We start from the raw sequence: 20,468 nt of genomic DNA, 5'->3' as shown, positions 1-20,468 counted from the left end.
AATATTGCTTACAAGCAAGACCCATTTGGTGCATTGTCCATGATACCACCTCGAGTTTTGATAATTTAGGATGTGAGACATTGATACACATGAAAGGTGGGTAGTATAGGAGACATGGAGATTAGGGAAACCTATGGGAAATTGTATGAAAATGGAGCATTGAAAGAAGACTTCAAAATCATAGAGATAAAAGGGTTGACTCATGCCCTAGATTTCCCCAACATCTTCAAAACTTAATGGATAAAGATAGTTTTGAGTAGAATTCATGATAATTCTATATGGTTGGATAATGGACCAGTGAAAATAACAAAGAAAATTGTACATAGAGTAACACAGTATCCAACATTTGGCTGACCTAAAACCATGAGTAGTGAATCTAAAGAGGTCATTGAGAAGAATAAAGGGGTAGTGTGGAATAAACGAGGCATGACAATTGATACAATCTTAGATCTCCTAATTACTTTTTTAGTGAGGATTATAGCACACATAAATTTTATTAATCTAGTAGGCTCAATAGTGTACCATGTATTGTTGTTAACATGGGCTATAAGATATTAAGAAGAATCATACATATGACCTTGCCGAGTTGCACATGCAACAATTGTCAAAAAAATTGGAGCAATAAGGAAGACTAAAAGTGCACAATATAAATTTGGTTCAATTATTGCATGTATATTCTTTTATGTACATAAAACATTACCTACATTTGATAAATTTGCATGGAAAACAAATAGATATATTTTAATGTAGATAGGTGAATTTATCGAGCAACTTGGAAACAACTTTGAGTTAGTTATGACTAGCCACTTTGAAGATTTCAAGTAGTCAATGAAGGAAAGATTGAGGATACTAGTTTCACTAGTTGAGAAACATTTCAATGATGTTTTATTTCTAGTTGACATTGATTTTACATATGTTCAAGCTACAGTTCCAATAGTAAGGCACCTAAGGCCTCTACAAAAATAACAGCATTACTTGCAAAATATGTAGATGCTAAGGCTACTACCTTTGGGAACTATGATGTGGTAAAATGTAAGATAACTATGGATTTGAAGACTACTACAATCGTAAGGAAGAATAACAAGATTGTGAAGAAACTTAAAGAGAAATTTGGTGAAGGAGTAGATGATGATGAAGAAGAAGAAGAAGATGATGATGATGATAAACAAGATATTCTTGCTCAAGCACCATTGGCCTTAACTCAAGGTCAAGGAGAAGATCAAGAAGAAGAAGTAGAAATTGAAGAGAGTGTCAAGAAAGAAGAATCCAATGAAGTACCTAAGCCAAATAAGAGGAAAGCTAAGATCCCAATAGATAGCAAACCAAGGAAGGTTACAAAACCTAAGCCTAGAGTTCCCTCTACTAAAGAAAGCACAAGAGATACTACCAAAAAGGCTCAAGAAGTAGATAAACCAAAAGAGAAGAGGGATAGATCATCTAGCAAGGAAGAGAAGCCTAAGAAGAGAACAAGGAGAAAATACATAGCTCCAACTGAATTTGATGAAGAGAAGACTAAATTTGATGACAATAGCTAATTCAAAGTGACAATTAATTGTCCTTTAGATTTAGATAATATATGTGAATATATCAGGAAGAATGTTGATTTATCTAGTATAACATGGAAAATTTGAGATGAACCAAGTGGAGGAGTCAATATATTCCATGATGGAAACATTAAAAAAAAACCCAATTGAGATTTCCAAATCTCTAACAAACTGCATATCTATATTGAGGATGTTGTATGAAAGACCACTTAAATTTGGAAATCACTATGTGGTCTAAAAGCACCAAAGGAAATTGAGTAGGAATCTATTGAGGTAGGTGAGGACAATGATGTACACCAACAAAAAAATAAGGCTACTACAATTGACACAAAGGTAGTTGCATAAGAGGAAGGCACTGAGACACATGAAGAAACACAAGCACTAGTTGAGGATGAGCAGAAGATAGAATAGAGTGTACCTGAGACACTAGTGCCAAGTGCCAGTCCTCAACATGAGGAGAATACATAAATTGATATTGTAAAGATCAAGGATGTTTCTATTAATATCACTCAAAACATCAATCTCCTTATAGAGGAAGACTTGAAGAAGATACTAGTACAATCCATCAACTAGGCAAAACTTTGTGAAAATCCTGTAATGGTGAGTGTTAATAAAATTGAGAAGGAAAACAAGGCATCTATAGGGGAGGAAGTACAAAAAAAAGTGACATATACCTCCCCTCCTCAATTCACATTTGTACAACCTACATTACCTATTATGGAATATCAAAGGAAAGAGACAATTACTTCCATTGTTAGTACATTGGTACAAGGTACTCCAGTCTTAGTCAATCTAATGGAACATGAAAATGAAAAGGATGCATTTTTTGGAGAGCATAAAGATGAAACATAAAAGAATGAAGGAACACAAGTTCCAATAGGTCAAGAAGATACTCTTGCACCTATAGTACAAGATCAAGGTGCTTTTGTGAATAAAGAGAAAGAAAAGGAAAAGACAAAAGAGCTAGGTATGACTACAAAACTTGAGGAGCAACTAGCAATATAGACACTGGTGAATTTTCTAGAATCTAATACTCCTCCAAGTTAATCTCTTCATAGGCCAAGTATAGAAGTTATACCCCTACAATCATCAAGGTTAGATCCAAGAACATCTAGGGAAGAGGAAGTTACATAATTTGTTGATGTAGACTTGGATGAAGTGATTGAGTTTCCCAAGTCTGATTTTGCAACCATCACTATTTAATAGATGAGCATAGTCCACAATTCTCTTGCAAGAAAGAAACAACAAGAACTTCTCAGACAAGAGCATAAGTAGAAGCAAGCTTTGATAGATATAAAGGAAATTCTTCTTTATGCATTTAGCCTACCAACACTAGAGGCAACAAAGCCTATCATAGAGAAACTAAACAGCATAGTGGAGAAGGTTAATGACAAAAACCTAGATTCAAATATAAAATTACTTGAATGGTCTAAAAGAAAGTTTCAACACAAGGTTGATGAAAAGATATCAAGTGTTATTACACTATCACAGGTTGAGATAACAACCAAAATTGACAATGTGAAGAAGGTACTAGAGAACATTTTCTCTTTGTACACCAAATTGCACAATCCAACACTCTTCACACAAGAAATAAGGAGCCACATATTGAGTTTGGAGAGTTATATACAGTCATTTGGTATAACTCTACCAAAATCTCCAGTCCAGTGTGAAAAAAATTTCAAGAACCTCCTAAACTCTCAAGGTCAGTTAGTAGTGCTACACATAGATGAAGTAAACATTAAGGCTAAATTGATCAACATTTAGTCTATCCTAACTCTACATATGGAGATATTGCGAAAGGAACTAGCCTTTACTAAAACTTGTAATGAGTTGGCCATCCAAATCAAGTCCTTGTAGGTAGCTTGTGAAAATTGGGATGCTACTTTGAAAATAATGCTTGAGGTCTACAAAACATTTTTGGATAGTGTAGGCATACTTCCAGTCCCCCAATTTCTAATCTTCAAAAGTTGTCTCTCATGAAAAGAAATTCCCTTAATGTGTCTCCAAATTTTTCTAACATGTTCTTATGAGGTTGAATTGGTTTGGAGATCCAAAATGCAAATTTCCAACTTTGATCACTTCAGGATTAGATTAGGATTTGCAACAAAATAAAGATTTGAAAATGCTCTAGCTAAATATGATAAGGACACTCCAGTAGATGGGAGAAGGTAGAACCCATGGTGCTCGAAAAAAAAGCCATGAATGTCAGGAAGCATTGTAAAGATCTTGAAGACAATGTTAAAGTCATCAAAGCTGGTATAGCTGATGTTGGAGCTATCATTTGTTGTTGGCACGCAACTCATTTCACATCCTAATAATGCTGATAAAGGTGGAGAAGATGCACTATTTTTTAGTAGCTATAATGGGGGCATTCTTGCCATTACTGATGGTGTTTCTAGTTGGGCTGATGAAAATGTAGATCCAACTATCTTTCCTATGGAACTAATGGCTAACATATCATATAGCCTTGATGACAAGGTGAATGGTGATACCCAATCTCTACTACAAAAGGCACATGCAAAAACCTACTCGAATGGTTCAGCTATAGTAATTGTTGCAATGTTGGAAAAAAATGGGACAGTTAAAATTGCAAATGTTGGAGATTGTGGACTCTGGATCTTTTTAAAAAGCCACGTAATATTTGTTACATCTCCAAAAGAACATTACTTTGTGTAGGACCAAAAAATGGGTTAAATGCATAACATACTATGAGCAAATCACAAAACTCAATCAACATACATTAGCACCCACTAGTCTACCATGAAAGCCAAACTAATCAAAAGAAATCGAACATAATAAAAAACTTCCTTTTCTGTTTGTAGCTCCCATGTCCTTCTTTCTTCTCCAAATGAGTGTAGCTCCAATTTGACTATAGTGCACACAAGATTGAAGAAAAGAGCCTATGATAGGGATAAAGCCATGAGAATACTTGAAGTGTAATTTAATGTGAGAGAAAGAATGCAACATGCAAAGAAGTAGAGACTCAAAGACTCAAAGATTTGGATTTTCAAAACTTAAGCATTCGGATCCAAAATGAGAGAAAGAGTGTCCATTTTATAATTTTCATGGAGGGTGAGAGCATTGGATTTGTCACCCATAGATATGCAATGTGGCAAGAGATTCCTATGACACATATGACAAAATATGCCAAATGTAAGATTCTATGACACATGAGAGTCAAATTTGGCTAAATGTGGAAGAGAATCTATGACGCGTCATAAGATACGTCAACCCACTTAAAGCCAAGAATTTATGATGAATAAGACAAATAGGGACATGCGTAAGAGATAAGAATATTTGATTATGAAAAATATTATCCAAGTGTCAAAGGAGAATCCACGAGGTATCATATCCAAGTGTCATGAGGATGCAATATTTTATGGAATACTTGAATTAAAAATCCTTTTATTCCACAAAATAAGAATTAGTAGAAAATGGAATTAATGATGGAAAATGAAAATTAGGAAATTGAGAATTTCCATGGTTTTGTAGATAATGAATCAATTAATTAATAAAATTAATTAATTGAGGATGATAATTAGGAAGAATAATTAGTGAGAATAATAGAATTAAATTATGGGTTATTTAATCCTATAGAGAAAATTAGTGGATAATTGGCCAAATTGATTAAATGAATGTGACCGTATCCTTTGATAAAAATGTGACAATGATGGATATCAAATAAGATGATGAAAAGGTAGACCAAATCCATGGTCAAATTGATTGATTGAAGTTGATAACATGCCAAGGACACATGACATGAATTGGTTGATATGTAACATTTAATCAACATTGTAAATGCTACAGGATTGAAATTGATTGATAAGGTTTGATCATAATAACATCGACGGACACTATCAATATTATTAAAATGGTTGATGATGCCATTATCTAACATTGGAAGCCTCAAAAATTTCAAAAATTGGATGACATGAATGATAGTTTGACCTAGCACTGAGAGCCATGACAATACTAAGGTCATATTGATAAGATTGATAAGTTGAAGGGTTTCCAAGGCACTGAAAGCCACAACAATGCCTAGGAGTAGATAAATGATGATTTATTTGGGATGTCTGATATGTTTTGGGTTGATTAGGACCAATTTTGAGTGATTTTGAGTTGATTTGGGGTGATTTCGAGTTGATTTGATATGATTCCGAGTTGATTTGATATGATTATGAGTTGATATGAAATTGACATGAAAGGGGATACAAATGATAAAATATGGTCAATCTGGCCAAAAGATCAAAGTTAGTAGAATGATAAAATGGGACAAATTAGTATGAAGAAGTGATGAAGTCGTAGATGCGAACCATTTTTTAGCGTCTACATTTTGCCCCTCTTTGATACAATGTGATTTAGAGTGTTGTATCAAAGAATAACTGATGAGAAAGTCACAACATGTCCTAGTAGGGATGATATATATGGGTGAAACCTCAAGAAATTGACTAAGATAATCACATGATAAGTCAATTTATTGAAAACAAGAAGATAAAACCATAGCAACTGACGGAATGAAAATCAGAGCTAAAATGTGAAAGTTATGAGGCCTAGAGTGTAGAATTCGGAGCCTGAGAATAATTGCATGGGTTACCACTCAAGAAAGACAAAAAATGATGAAAATTATAGTTCATGTTTTCTGCAACGAAGATATGAATCCAATGCAACTGACAGATTACAAATTCGAGTTAAAATGCAAAAGTTATGGGCTCTGAAGTGCAACATAGGGGCTCTGGGAGCAGTTCTGGGTATCCTAGGTCCCCAATTGCACCCAAAACCCAACCAAGTGCATAATTGATGCACTTGGTAAGCCCAAGTTTGCCATGATAGTACCAAGTGCATCAATGATGCACTTGGGAAGCCCAAGTGGTCTCAAAAAGAGCAAAATGTGCCCGAGAAGGCCCTGGGGGCCAAAATCAACATGACAGGGGGGCAACTAGGAGCCCAAGAGTAATTGCAAGGATTAAAACTCCATATAGTGACAAAATAATGAAAATTATAGCTCATTTTGTTCACAAGAATGATATGAGTCCAACACAACTGATGGTTTGTAAATCGGAGTTGAAAGACAAAAGTTATGGCCTCTAGAGTGTAACCTAGGGGTTCTGGGAGCAGTTCGGGATAACCTAGGTTCCCAAGTGCGCCCAAACTCTACCAAGTGTGTCAATGACATAGTTGGCATGACCAAGTGCATAAATGACATATTTGGGAACCCCAACTTCACCCTAAAAGTGCAGATTGTGCCCTAAAAGGCTTCGGGGCCCAGAATCAGCCCGATTGGACTCGGAATGACCGAAAATTATGTGTGCATGCCCAAAATGATGGAAAGATGGTATAGCATGAGTGAAATCATAAAAAATGGCCATATTTGGTCAAAGATGATGAGACAAATGTTAGACTGAGGTTGAACTAGGTGGAAAGCCACAAAAAGTTGATTGCCAGTACAGGATGATGCAAGAATGCATGAATGCAAGATGAAGATGATTTGGTGAATTAGAAGACATGATCATGGTGATGGAGAATGAGATGAAAAATAAAGATGAGATGAGGAGATGTTAGTATGATGGAAAGACTTTTGCTTCTAGAAAGTGCACTATATGTCAAATGGAGCTTTATTTTGATATGGCAAAGGGAATGCAATGCATCATGGCATAAAGGGCCAGAGCACAAATGCAAGCCTTTTGCATAAACAAGCACAATGCAAACAAAGAATGACCTTGTCCTTCCTGAGACATATGTACATGCCCCAGAATCTCAAAGGTACATTGTAACAGATAGAAATAGAAAAATATGACCATGAACCATCCCGGCCAGTCTCATAGATTAGTTTTATATCATTGAGTGGCATAGGAACATGATCAAAGAAAAACAAAGCAAAAAATAAATCACTCACTAAACAGTGTGAGCCAATAGCTATTGTTGTCTATTATTACTTACTTTTTAGTGTTTTAGGTGTTTAGATGGTGTTTGACAGGTTGATAATGTGATAACATTGTTTATGGATTCAGTTGATAGGTTCGTAGTGACATGTTGGATTGATTGTTTGTTCATGTTGCTCAAATATTGTGATTGGCATTGAAGTGTAGTGCTTTGATTTTCAGTCTGCAAAGTGCAAGTGTGAACGCAAAAGGGATGGTTATCCATAGTGAATATGTACAAGGTTTATTGCAAATTTTTTATTAGTTTTGTGATTTTTAGGATTTTTGGGGATATTTGATTTTTTTGTGTGACTGATTTCTTCAGGTCATTTTATGATTTTTAGGGTTTATTTCAAGACATTTTATGATTTTTAGTAATTTTTTCAGGATCATATCTGAATGTTTAGGATTTTTTCAGGACATTATGTGATTTTTAATGATTTTTTAAGGATCATATTTGAATGTTTAGGATTTTTTTAGGACATTATGTGATTTTTAGTGATTTTTTCAGGATCGTATCTGAATGTTTAGGATTTTTTTAGGACATTATGTGATTTTTAATGATTTTCTCAGGACATTTTATGATTTTTAGGGATTTTTTCAGGATCGTATAAGCATATACAAGTGTTAGCTCCAATCCGTTATGCGATAGATTCAATGGATAAAAAGCACTTAGGGGTATGCCCCTAGTTCAAATTCAAACTTATGCACCATGTAGGTAATATGCCCCTAGACAAGACATAAATTATGTACAAAGGCCAATGTCAAAGTGTGTGTGTAGGCTGGTGATGCTTAAGCATGGTAACAAAGGACATTAACCAGTTCGTGAGCCATGATAAGGAACCAAGGATGTCTTGCAATATGAAAGATATGATCAAGGAATGATAGAGGGGGATAAGACAAGATGCAATCCTGATAGATGGAGGAGCAATAACTAATTACACATGGTGCCTGTTTGCCAGGTTTTCACCATGGTACTTGCCCAAAGTGCCTGTTTTCCAGGTTTTCACTTTTGGACGGAATTTTTCTCTTAACTCAAATTTTTCTGCCAAGAGGCCTGTTTGCCAAGTTTTCATCAAGGCATCCTTTTTTTCATGACTTTTTTCACTTTTTTTCTTTGCTTTTTTCATGACTTTTTGCTATTTTTTTGATATTTTTTGAGGACTTTTAGATGGAATCAAGAATGTCACTAAAAAATGTTGAGAAGGTATCTATTGCTGGTGCTACTAGCTGATGAGCTCTGGATCCATGACTGACCATAACTATGCAGGATTTGTTTCGAGTCTATAGCTAAAATCAAACCACTAGAAAGGCCTCGAGATATACCATCGTGTACCGTATGTAAGACAATGTCTATCTCTTGCAAATCAAGGCATCTAAGGATAATTGGGTCAATAGAAATTTCATGTGGGATGTTACTGATGATGACATATGCAAAGGCTTGTTGGAGAAGGATTTGATCTTGGTTATTCGACAAATTAGGTAGCTGGATTTGGGGATAAACAAATGGATATAAGGGAGGGTTGGGAGGGTTGAGACCAATGACCTTCTTCCGCATGAACATTGATTGAGAGAGCTCCAAAAGACTTTGTGGCATGTTGAACACTGGAACACTGATATTCATGGCATCATATTTTTCATTTTGTATCCTTGGGAGCTTCTTAGCTTTTGATTCTTTATGGTCTAATGGGTATCTGATTCAACTGGGTCATTGGGGTTATGCTTAGAAGCTAGAGGATTTTTTTTTTCAAGTGGGATATCCTTAGATGCCTTTTCATCATTCAAAACATCCATAGTCTTACATGTAGGTACCATGGTACTAGGAGGACCTATTTGTAATGGTTTAAATCCAAGCCCTAAACTAGGAGGTCATCCTTTTGTAGTGATGGGTTCAATGATTCCTTGTTTCTGAGATCCAAGATTGCTATAGCCATCATAACCTTGTTTTTACATGATAGTAAACCCAAGTCCATACATGCTAGGAGATATAAAAGTGGGTTCTTGTTCTGATTTTTCTTTCTCAATACATATGGATGTATTCTCATTGATAGAAGTATCATTCTTCGTATTGATCTCTGAATGTTGTGCTTGAAGTGGTTGTGATTTACCATGAGATTGGGAAGAAACTAGTGACTCCCTAATGTGAGAGACTTGAGACATAAAGTACTCTCCACACCCATTTTCTTCAATCTTCATCTTTTCCTTGGCTTTACTGAGTAGTATATCAGCATCCACATACTTAGAGGAATTTGTGGGTTGTGCTTCATTGTTTGTTGGGATTTGGAATGCAGTAGCATCTCTTAGATTAGTACAAAATTGAAAAGGATCTGGATCACCAGGGATGGTAACCTCTACATTGTGATAGGAAAAATTCAAACATTGATGATATGTAGAAGGGACTGCTTTCATAGCATGAAGCCAAGGGCGTCCTAGTATCATGTTGCAATTCATTTCTATATCTAGGACATGGAACAATGTATCTTCAGTAGCTAGACCAATTCTAATAGGTAGTGTGATGATGCCCCTAGAGAAGCATTCACCATAATCATAAGCTTTTATTATGATTCTTTGAGAGGGATCCACATCATCTTCAAAATAACCCAAACTGTTGACAACCTTAAGAGTACAGATGTTCAGTCCTGCTCCTCCATCTATTAAGACACATCTGACTTTGGCATTATGTATGAAGACTTCGAGATAAAGGGGATCATTATGGTTAGGTTTTTCCTTAGGAATATCATGGGGTGAAAAAGTGATATGTTGTGATGCGGATAGGTTTCCAACCATGGCTTGGAATTGGGCAACATCCACGTTATCTAGGACTATTGACTCTTTAAGGGCTTGCTCCAAGATCTTTCGCAGTAGGTCCAAAATGGATATTTGTGCAAGGGTTTTGCCATGTTTCTCAACAAGGCTATAATCAGATGAAGTAGGAGTAGTAGGTCTAGATGGGGCTCCAGGTAGGGTGATTTTTCTATGGTGTGTAGTGACAGCACAACGAGGGTCTTCAGCCTTCAATATGAATGTGGATATGTGAAAGTCAGACTCATTAAAGCAATTGATGGTGTAGTCATAGCCGATGCATGTGTAATTCACATTACCTTGTGAGTTTGAGTTTGAAATTGAGGGTTTCTCTTTGTCATGATTACCCAAAGGATCTTTGAAAATAGTGTGATCAAAGTTGGGTGCTAACAGTGATGGATCAACTGTGATTACACCATCATCAATAAGGTCTTGTATTGCATGTTTCAATTGGAAGCATGATGAAGTCTTGTGTCCTTTTGTGTGATGGTAATCACAATACTTTTTGTCATCCCACCAATCTACTTTAGTTAATGGTTCATCTTTGATTGGGGGTAGCTGTAGGAAGTTATTACTCAGTAACTGTTGTAATGCAGTCTCAAGAGGTATCCCCAATGGTGTGAACTTTCTATCCTTGGTTCTAGGATGTCTTTTTTCTTGTGTGGAAGTCTCAATTTTCTATTGTTGAGGTGTTGTTTGATTAGGAGTTTGTGAATTTGTGGGGTTTACACCTTTCAAAGTCAATTGAGGTTGTGCTGTGCTAATTGTGCAGGCATCTACAATGCCATCATTAGTCACATTCTTGTTTTTGGAGAAATTTTTTGGCTTGTCATTAGATTAGTTGTTGTTTGTGTTTTCTTTGTTTATCTTGAGGATTCCCTTACGGATAAGAGAATCTTCAATACTAGTCCCTTTTTTCATTAGTTTAGAAATGGTGCTTGGACTCTTGATTTTGAGTTCATACATTAAGTCCGGGACTAAGTTTTCAATGCACAAGTTTACTTGTTGTTCTTCAGGAATGTCTAGTGAGCATTGACTAACTAAGCTTCTCCAACGTAGTAAGAATGTGATGAATGATTCTCTTGTCTTCTATTTAGTTGAGCACAAATTAGAAAGTGTCACCTCATTTGTAATGTTAAAGGAAAAGTGGGAGATAAACTTGTCTACTAGCTCTGACCAAGATTTGATATTACTAGGAAGTTTGGAGTACCATTCAAGTGCAAGCCCACCTAGAGAACAAGGGAACAATCTCATAAGGTAAGTGGGCTCATCACTAAGTTTGGTACATGAAGCACAAAATTCTTAGATGTGATCAATAGGGTTTCCTTTTCCTCAATATTTTTCAAACCTTGGAGCTTCAAAGTGTTTTGGGAATGGAGGCATATACAAACTTTAATCGAATGGATTAGGACGTAGGTCCCTTTCTATATATAGAGCCCATTTCTTTTGGACTCCCAATGCCTCGACTTGTTTGGAAAGTTGTTTGAATTTTTGTAATAGTTCTTCATTGGGGTTTTGCATGATGGTCTTTCCTTCAAGTCTTTTGTGTCTAGGAGTAGACCGTTTGTTGTGGTGAGAACTATGTCTACTTGGTTCTGACATTTCTATGTCTGATGAGTCTGATGAAGTGTCGCTAGGTGGTGGAGGTATGTTGATACCTCAAAGGCAATAAGGTACTTGTTGTTGGGGAACTTGTTGTGGTATTTGATATGGTACTTTTTGTGTGATTGACTACGATTGTTGTACCATGTGTTTTTGTTGTTGTGCCATGTGTTGTGGTTGTTGTTGGGATACCTCTGTTGGTTGTATGTGAGACCATGTGCATGCTTGTTGTTGTAGAGGTATTTGTTGAGGTTGTTGTGGCACATGTTGTTGTTGTAACAAATGTTGTTGGTATGTGGTTTTTTGCTCAAGGCATCTTTGGTATTCCAACTGTTGCTTGAGTTGCTCCTGTTGTTTAGCAAACATCATTTGTTGTTGTTGGAATTTTTGCTGAAATTGTTGTTGATAAATTGTGTGTAAGTCAAGTGGGTCCACATGGGATTGCATATTAGGAAATTTGGATGTTTGCCCCACTTGAGGTTGTTGTCGTTGCGGTTGATGTTGTTGTTGATATGTGGGGTGTGTGTTAAGTGGATGTATACTTGGTTGTGCCTTGGAAGTGTGGAGTCCTTGTACCACTATAGGTTGTTGTTGTCATGGGGGTTGACTAAGTCCTTGAGAATTGAACGTCATGTTTGTAATGTTGTTTTGGTACCTTTGTGTTTTAGATGTTCCTGCTTGTGACATCATATTGACTTGACTATGAGATGTGTCCCTGTTTGGAATGGGCGTAATGTCAATAAGACTTTTCTTTTGTGTGTCCATTGGGATGGTTGCACTTGATGTTTCACATGTTGTATTTATGAGAGGCTCCATAGCATTTGATGTCATAGCACTTGGTAAAGTTAGGAGCAAAGGTGTACTTTGTTGATTTGCCTCCAAAGGAGGTATGTTTGGCATCCCTAGAGCAAAAGTCCCTTTAGGTGCATCTTGTTGTTGCATCATGTGACTAAAATCAAGTCTTAATGTCCTTTTGGGGTGTTTAGGGATTGGTGGTATTTCATCGAACAAGGGGTTAACATTTATGTGTTCAAATGTACTTTGGAGGATTTTGATGGTTGACTCTTGACGGGACCTTATAGGTGCCATTATCGTGTTTGAAAATTCAAAAGGTTGTTTTCCCTTATCTAAGTCCAAATTGATCATGGGTTGTATGTTTTCAATAGTTGTGTTGGTTTGATGTTTGGACTTAGGACCTTCCAAGTTTGGGTTAAATTTGACAATTTCTTGGGCTGCCAAACATTTGAAGTTCTTACGAAAAATTTTGTCTTGACATTCCCTAGCCATTTCTTCATCAGTGATGCCATAATCAGTGTCAAAGTCATCACTTAGGTGTATAGTACCTTGTTGTATGTTTGATGTTTTAGGTTGGCTAAATTCAAAGGAATGTGATTGTTCATCTTCAGGTGTGGTTGGTACACTTCCTCCTCCTGGTGGTATTGGCACAAATATAGGTTCAAAGTCAAGAATCCATTGGACCATACCATGTGTGGGGGAAGTTTTTACAGAAAATTTCATGGTAGGTGCATTGTTCAAGGTTTGTTGTGCCATAGCTTGATTATGAGGATCTTGCGGATACATGTTCAAGGGGTTTGCTAGTAATGGTTGTGATGCCTCGATTTGGTCTTCGTTAAAGGTTTGTTGGATTTTATTACTCTTTCTTTGTCTTGGATGAGGTTTTGGTTGTGCTTGTGCCTCAAAAAACAAAGGTTGATAGATTTCCTTGGGTCTCTGAGCTGATTGTGTCCTAGTAAGTGCTGGCATGATACCTAAGAGTGCAAATGCAATGGAATTTTTGAGTGTTTTGGGTGATTTAGAGTGGTGGGTATGCAAGATATGAGTGTTTTTGGGATTTTTAAATGTTTAGGAATGTTATGCAATGTGCAGAAATGCTAAATGAACTATGGTTTTGATGTGCAAAGTAAAAATGTCCTAGGGATGTTATGCAAATGCAAATGCAAGGTGATGTTTTGAAGTTTGACTAGAGGGGATGAAAATGACTCTAAGGTATGCAAAATGACAATTAGGGTTATGTTTTGGACTTGTTAAGGATGCTAAAGGTTGATTTATGCAAGGTATATCATGCAAAGGATGATATTCTAGGGTTCGTAATGACGTTTGGGACATGCAAAATGAGGGTAAATGCTCAATAAGGTAATTTGGTTGATGGACAATTTGATAGGGTTTGGTAGTGAAAATGATGCTAAGGATTTTGTTTAATGCAATATGAAGGGGATATACCACTAGGGTAGGTCAAAATGACATTTGGGGATGCTAGGGATATGATTATGCTATGAAAAGGGTATATGGAAAGTTTTGAACTTAGGTAAAACCTTTAGAAAGTATTTTGCCTAGGAGTTTAACCTTGTGATAAAGGACTTTGGATCTTGACCAAAAAGTGACAAAAAGATGAAAAGATCAATTTGATAAAAGATGAAAAGGTCAAATATATCAAGACATAGATAGATTTTGACCCAAGAAAATGATAAGAAAAGGTAAAAAGACTAGTCAAGATCCATTATCCATCAACACTAGGAGATAGTCTAAGACTTATACTTTGTCTAGATTTTTGACTAAATTCAAAGGTTTTGGGGTTTCAAAATGATGTTTTGGGGGCTCAAAATGGTGGTGATACTAATAAAATGTGTGATATGGACAATTATTATGATGCAAAAGGGGATTTTGGGTGAAAGATATGGTTTTGGGTCAAGTGTAGAACAAGGAGGTCTAGAGGCTCCTAGATGCAGTTTTGGGGTCCTAAAGTGCAGTTGGGAGGCCCAAAATGGTCATGTAGGTACCCAACTACACTCTAACAGTGCCAAGAGCACCCTAAAAGTACCAACTACATCATTGATGCACTTGGAGCTAGTTTGGGCGTAGTTGGTAATCTAGGAAGAATTTTTGTTGATTCTGAAGGGTATGGTTACCAAACTGACATGCCAAGAAGCTAAGATGTTGGGGTTGATGTTAGGATGGGTTGGGAGATGCAAAATGAAGGTTATGATGTATAGAATGATGTCTTAAGTGAAGTTGATGAAGATTAGGTGTTGTAGAATGCAGATCTGGGCAAGCTAGTGCAAGGGGAGCTAACTAGGTACCTAAGGACATTGTTGAAGCCCCAAAATGTTATGTGGAACCCAAAATTGGATCTCAGGATCACCAAGTGCACCCAGATAATGTAGACTACATCAATTATGTAGTTGGGGCCCAGTTGGGCGTAGTTGGTAGTTTTTGGGTGCAGTTGGTAAACAGGGCTGAAACTGGGGCAATTCTAGAAGCTATGGTTTCAGGATTGATGTCATAGAGAGGTAAATAGTAGAGGACAGTGTTAGGGCTAGTATGAATGCTCAAAATGATGGATAAAGTGGTCAAGATGATGAATAGGTATGCAAGGATGCAAGGTGGTGAATGCAAAGTGCTGATTTTGATATGGGAATGCAAAAACTAAGGAGGGTAAGCTGAACCTAAATGGATGCAATATGAAAAGTAATAGATACTAAATGAGAACTAAAAGGTGTAATATGAAGTCTATATGATGCAAGAATGAAGCTTAGACTAGGGTGAATGTAAGTGAAGTCTATGCAAGTGTGAGATCTACGTTTTGGCAAGCACATTTAAGAGCATAAGTCACCATGTTTTCCAAGGTTTGAGTGTGTTGAACCAATGTTTGCAAAGTTTGATAAAGGTTGAAATATTTTGGCAATGTGTGGTGTTTTGACAAGTTCAAATGATATCCAAGGTGTAAATTTAAAATTTTGGCTTTTTATCTTGATTATGTTTTACACACATGCAAGACACATTAAGACAAGAATAGCTGTTGTAAAAAGTTAAAAAACACACCACAACCTAGGCTTTTAGGACTGTATCCATTGAATTCCTACTTGAACCAAAGTTCAGTTGTGCTTATCGAGAGTAGACAACCTAGGATCTTGGCACCATAGGCTCCCCTTTACAACACATTCACTTCTCGGGGCTACAAATATCCACTTCCCAAGGGGCGTGACTTCCCAAGGGACTGTTGCCTCTACTAAGGACCACAAGAATGTAGGATGTCTTCATGGGCATGGGTGACCCCTTGAGCTAGTGGATAGAAAGGATTTTGGCCACTAAAACATGGTTTTTAGTAAGGGCATTCTGTTCGGCAAGTTAATGATAAACTTCCGTAGAAGGTCTCCCAGCCCTGAGAACTGAGGTTTGACGCACCATAGGGGTACTGGAGGAGAGCTATCACTTAGCAATACTGCCAACACAACTTTCATCGTAATCAAATTTTATATAGCGGCTAGAAATTTGACTTGGCTTTGGCCCATTACCGCTCTGAGGTCATCCCTTGGCATACCCAATATTGAGTATCTTGGTCCAAGGCAAGCCTCCTATAAAAGTTACATAGATTTCTCTTACACCCAAGATCCACGAATGGCGAGGGGAGAGGATACATCCAATGCAAATCCTAGGGATTTAACATTTTAGACATGCCAGGAAGAAAAGAAAAAGGTTCTTTTTAAGCACCAAATGAAATGTTATCTAATCTAGGAAATCCACACACATAGTTTTGAAAGACACACAAAGTCTTTGACAACGTCCTACAAAACACACACTAGTAGTTTGTTATGATCACATCTTTATCCAACGATCACCACATGCTACAAATAACACCATTAGTAACACCAAATCACCTAATCTATGTCCTAGAGAGTGATAGGAACTTGAAATGCAGATTTTGATTGGTGCATGTGCTTACTATGAACCTAGGTGTACTCTGATAGTGCAGATTGCTCCCCAGAAGGCCAAAATGGCTTTGAACATCCCCAAGTGCACCCAAATAGTGTAGAATGCATCAATAATGTATTTGGGGCCCAGTTGGGTGTAGTTGGTAGTTTTAGGGCGCAGTTGGGAAGTTAGGTGCAGAGTGTGGGGAAATGGTGCCTAGACAAGACCTAGAAACTGAAATTTTGAAGACTACACTCCCAAGTGCACCCAAACAGTGTAGATTGCATCAATGATGTAGTTGGGGCCTAGATGGGCATAGTTGGTAAGTTAGAAATAGCAGAAAGAGGCTTTGGTGGCTTCTGGGCTCTTAAAATTGGTCTTAGGGGTCCCAAGTGTGCCCTGATAGAGCAGAGTGTGCCCTAGGACAGAAAGCTAACAAAATGCATGAAAAAAGAGCATATAAGCATTATACTGGACCCCTTAATTAATCTAGGTGTGAAAAGGAAGAGTGAATAGTCGTTATACCCTTCCAAGTGAGCTCCTTCCTTGCACCTACAAGCACAAAACAAGAAAACCCAAGTTAGATATGCATGTTCACGTTGGGTTCACCAAATGTAGGACCAAAAAATGGGTTAAATGCATAAAATACTATGAGAAAATCAAAAAACTCAATCAACATACATTAGCACCCACTAGTCTACCATGAAAGCCAAACTAATGAAAAGAAATCAAACATAATTAAAAACTCCCTTTTTCGTTTGTAGCTCCAATTTGACTATAGTGCACACAAGATTGAAGCAAAGAGCCTATGATAGGGATAAAGCCATGAGAATACTTGAAGTGTGATTTAATGTGAGAGCAAGAATGCAACATGCAAAGAAGTAGAGACTCAAAGACTCAAAGATTTGGATTTTCAAAACTTAAGCATTCGGATCCAAAATGAGAGAAAGAGTGTTTAATTTTTATGGAGGGTGAGAGCATTGGATTTGTCACCCATAGATATGTGATGTGGCAAGAGATTCCTATGACGCATATGAAAAAATATGCAAAATGTAAGATTCTATGACACATGAGAGTCAAATTTGGCTAAATGTGGAAGAGAATCTATGACGCGTCATAAGATACTCAACCCACTTAAAGCCAAGAATCTATGACGAATAAGCCAAATAGGGACATGTGTAAGAGATAAGAATATTTGATTATGACAAATCTTATCCAAGTGTCAAAGGAGAATCCACGAGGTGTCATATCCAAGTGTCATGAGGATGCAATATTTTATGGAATACTTGAATTAAAAATCTTTTTATTCCACAAAATAAGAATTAGTAGAAAATGGAATTAATGATAGAAAATGAAACTTAGCAAATTGAGAATTTCCATGGTTTTGTAGATAATGAATCAATTAATTAATAAAATTAATTGATTGAGGATGATAATTAGGAAGAATAATTAGTGAGAATAATAGAATTAAATTATGGGTTATTTAATCCTATAGAGAAAATTAGTAGATAATTGGCCAAATTGATTAAATGAATGTGACCGTATCCTTTGGTAAAAATGTCATGATGATGGATATCAAATAAGATGATGAAAAGGTAGACCAAATCCATGGTCAAATTGATTGATTGAAGTTGATAACATGCCAAGGACACATGACATGAATTGGTTGATATGTAACATTTAACCGACATTGTAAATGCTACAGGATTGAAATTGATTGATAAGGTTTGATCATAATAACATCAACAGACACTGTCAATATTATTAAAATGGTTGATGATGCCATGATCTAACATTGGAAGCCTCAACAATGTAAAAAATTGGATCACATGAATGATAGTTTGACCTAGCACTAAGAGCCATGATAGTACTAAGGTTAGATTGATAAGATTGATAATTTGATAGGTTTCCAAGGCACTGAAAGCCACAAAAATGCCTAGGAGAAGATAAATGATGATTGATTTGGGATGTTTGATATGTTTTGGGTTGATTAGGACCAATTTTGAGTGATTTTGAGTTGATTTGGGGTGATTTCGAGTTGATTTGATATGATTCTGAGTTGATTTGATATGATTCTAAGTTGATATGAAATTGATGTGAAAGGGGATACAAATGACAAAATATGGTCAATCTGGCCAAAAGATCAAAGTTAGTAGAATGAGAAAATGGGACAAATTAGTATGAAGAAGTGATGAAGTCATAGATGTGAACCATTTTTCAGCGTCTACACTTTGATTCCCCTTTCCAGTTGAGCTCTGAGATTGTTCACTAGACATATAAAGATGCAATTATGTACAACACTGATATAATGGAGGGTGACATTGTTATGCTTGGATTAGATGGGCTTTTTGATAATGTTTTTGACCATGAAATAGAGAGTGTGGTTAGTAGGTATCAAGGTTTTGATGCAAAATTTGTTAAAAAGGCAGCACGTGCATTAGCAGATCTTGCAAACACACATGCAAGGGATAGAACATTTGAGTCACCTTACTATTTAGAGGCTAGAACATAGGGATATGAAATTCCAGTGTGGAAGAAGCTATTCAGAATGAAATTTACATTCTTCTTGTCTTGCAGAAGGAACACTAGATGATATTACTGTGATAGTGGGGATGGTGGTTAATGCATGAGCCTTTTTCATAGAACTTGATCTGCTTTTACTTGATGAACCCACTACTCACCTTGATCTACATTCAGTTTTATGGCTACCAATATATCTTTTAAAATGGTCAAAAACTTTAATTGTCATCTCACATGCAAGAGAATTTCTGAACATGGTGGTTACAGTTATTTTACATTTACATGGACAAAAGCTAACAACTTACAAGGAGGATCGATACATTTGAGAGAATTTGAGATGAGTGTCTCTGTAATCAACAAAAGCTTTTGAATCAAATGAGTGTACAAGGGCTCATATGCAGGCTTTCACTGACAAGTTTCGTTACAATTCTAAAAGAGCATAGCCTATTCAATCAAGAATTAAGGTATTATGACTGATATTTAAAGTAAAACTAGTTGACATTGATACTTTGCATTGGATCATGTTGGTGATGTAGATGTCATCGTCAATGACTCTGACTACAAGTTTTAATTTCCAACCCCTGAGTATAGACCAAGTGCTCCTATCATCAGTTTTAGTGATGCATCTTTTGGCATCTTAGGGAACCTTGCACTTTAACCAATGTACACATTATCAGATGGTTAGAAAATTCAGGTTGCATTTGCAAAAATTACCTTCGATAAACATTATATTCTTTTGCTAGATGACCCTTCAAATCATCTTGATTTTGATGCCATTGAGGCTCTTATTAGAGGGCTCATTCTCTTCCAAGGAGGGGTTTTTTTTGTTTAGTCATGATGAACACCTTATACTAGGAAGTGTCAATGAGTTGTGGGCAGTATCTCAACGCAAGGCTACAGAGCTTGCAAACTTCACTTTATTTTTCAATTAGGGCCAATATTGCTATGTTGGATCCCATACATATGTGCATGAAAGCATCTATGATGAATTTGTAGAAAAAGAAAAAGCTCGGTGTTTAAGTCATATTGTTGGTGATCTCTTTTTTTAAAAAAAAGTGTAGAACAAGGTCTTTTGATTGACTAGGAGTAGTTCAACAAAATTATGGGTTATATCAAGGCTGGGAAGGAAATTAGTGCAACTGTTGTAATGGGTGGGAAGAAAATTAGGACTAAGGGCTTCTATATTATGCCGATAATTTTTGTAGATGTTCAGGATGGTATGCCCATAGCCATAGATGAAATATTTTTCCCATTGCAATCAATTATGAAATACAAAAACTTAGATGAAGTTGTGAAGCGTGCAAATGTTTCTCAATATGGCTTGGCAGAAGGAGTATTTACTAAGAGTTTAGACACTGCCAACAATATCACT

General features: G+C 36.5%; 1 pseudogene; it reads left to right on the top strand.

Annotated features, from left to right (window-relative positions):
* The first annotated feature begins 3,809 nt into the window (after positions 1–3,809).
* Positions 3,810–19,206, top strand: LOC149570765 (putative protein phosphatase 2C 26 pseudogene; annotated as a pseudogene).
* Positions 19,207–20,468: the final 1,262 nt, after the last annotated feature.

The sequence above is a fragment of the Cupressus sempervirens genome, chromosome 3 (assembly GCF_028749045.1).
Source record: "Cupressus sempervirens isolate cs-2001-9-10 chromosome 3, ASM2874904v1, whole genome shotgun sequence".
Classification (NCBI taxonomy): Eukaryota; Viridiplantae; Streptophyta; class Pinopsida; order Cupressales; family Cupressaceae; genus Cupressus; species Cupressus sempervirens.
Note: the sequence above shows the minus strand (reverse complement) of the source record. Positions and strands in the feature narration are given on the sequence as shown.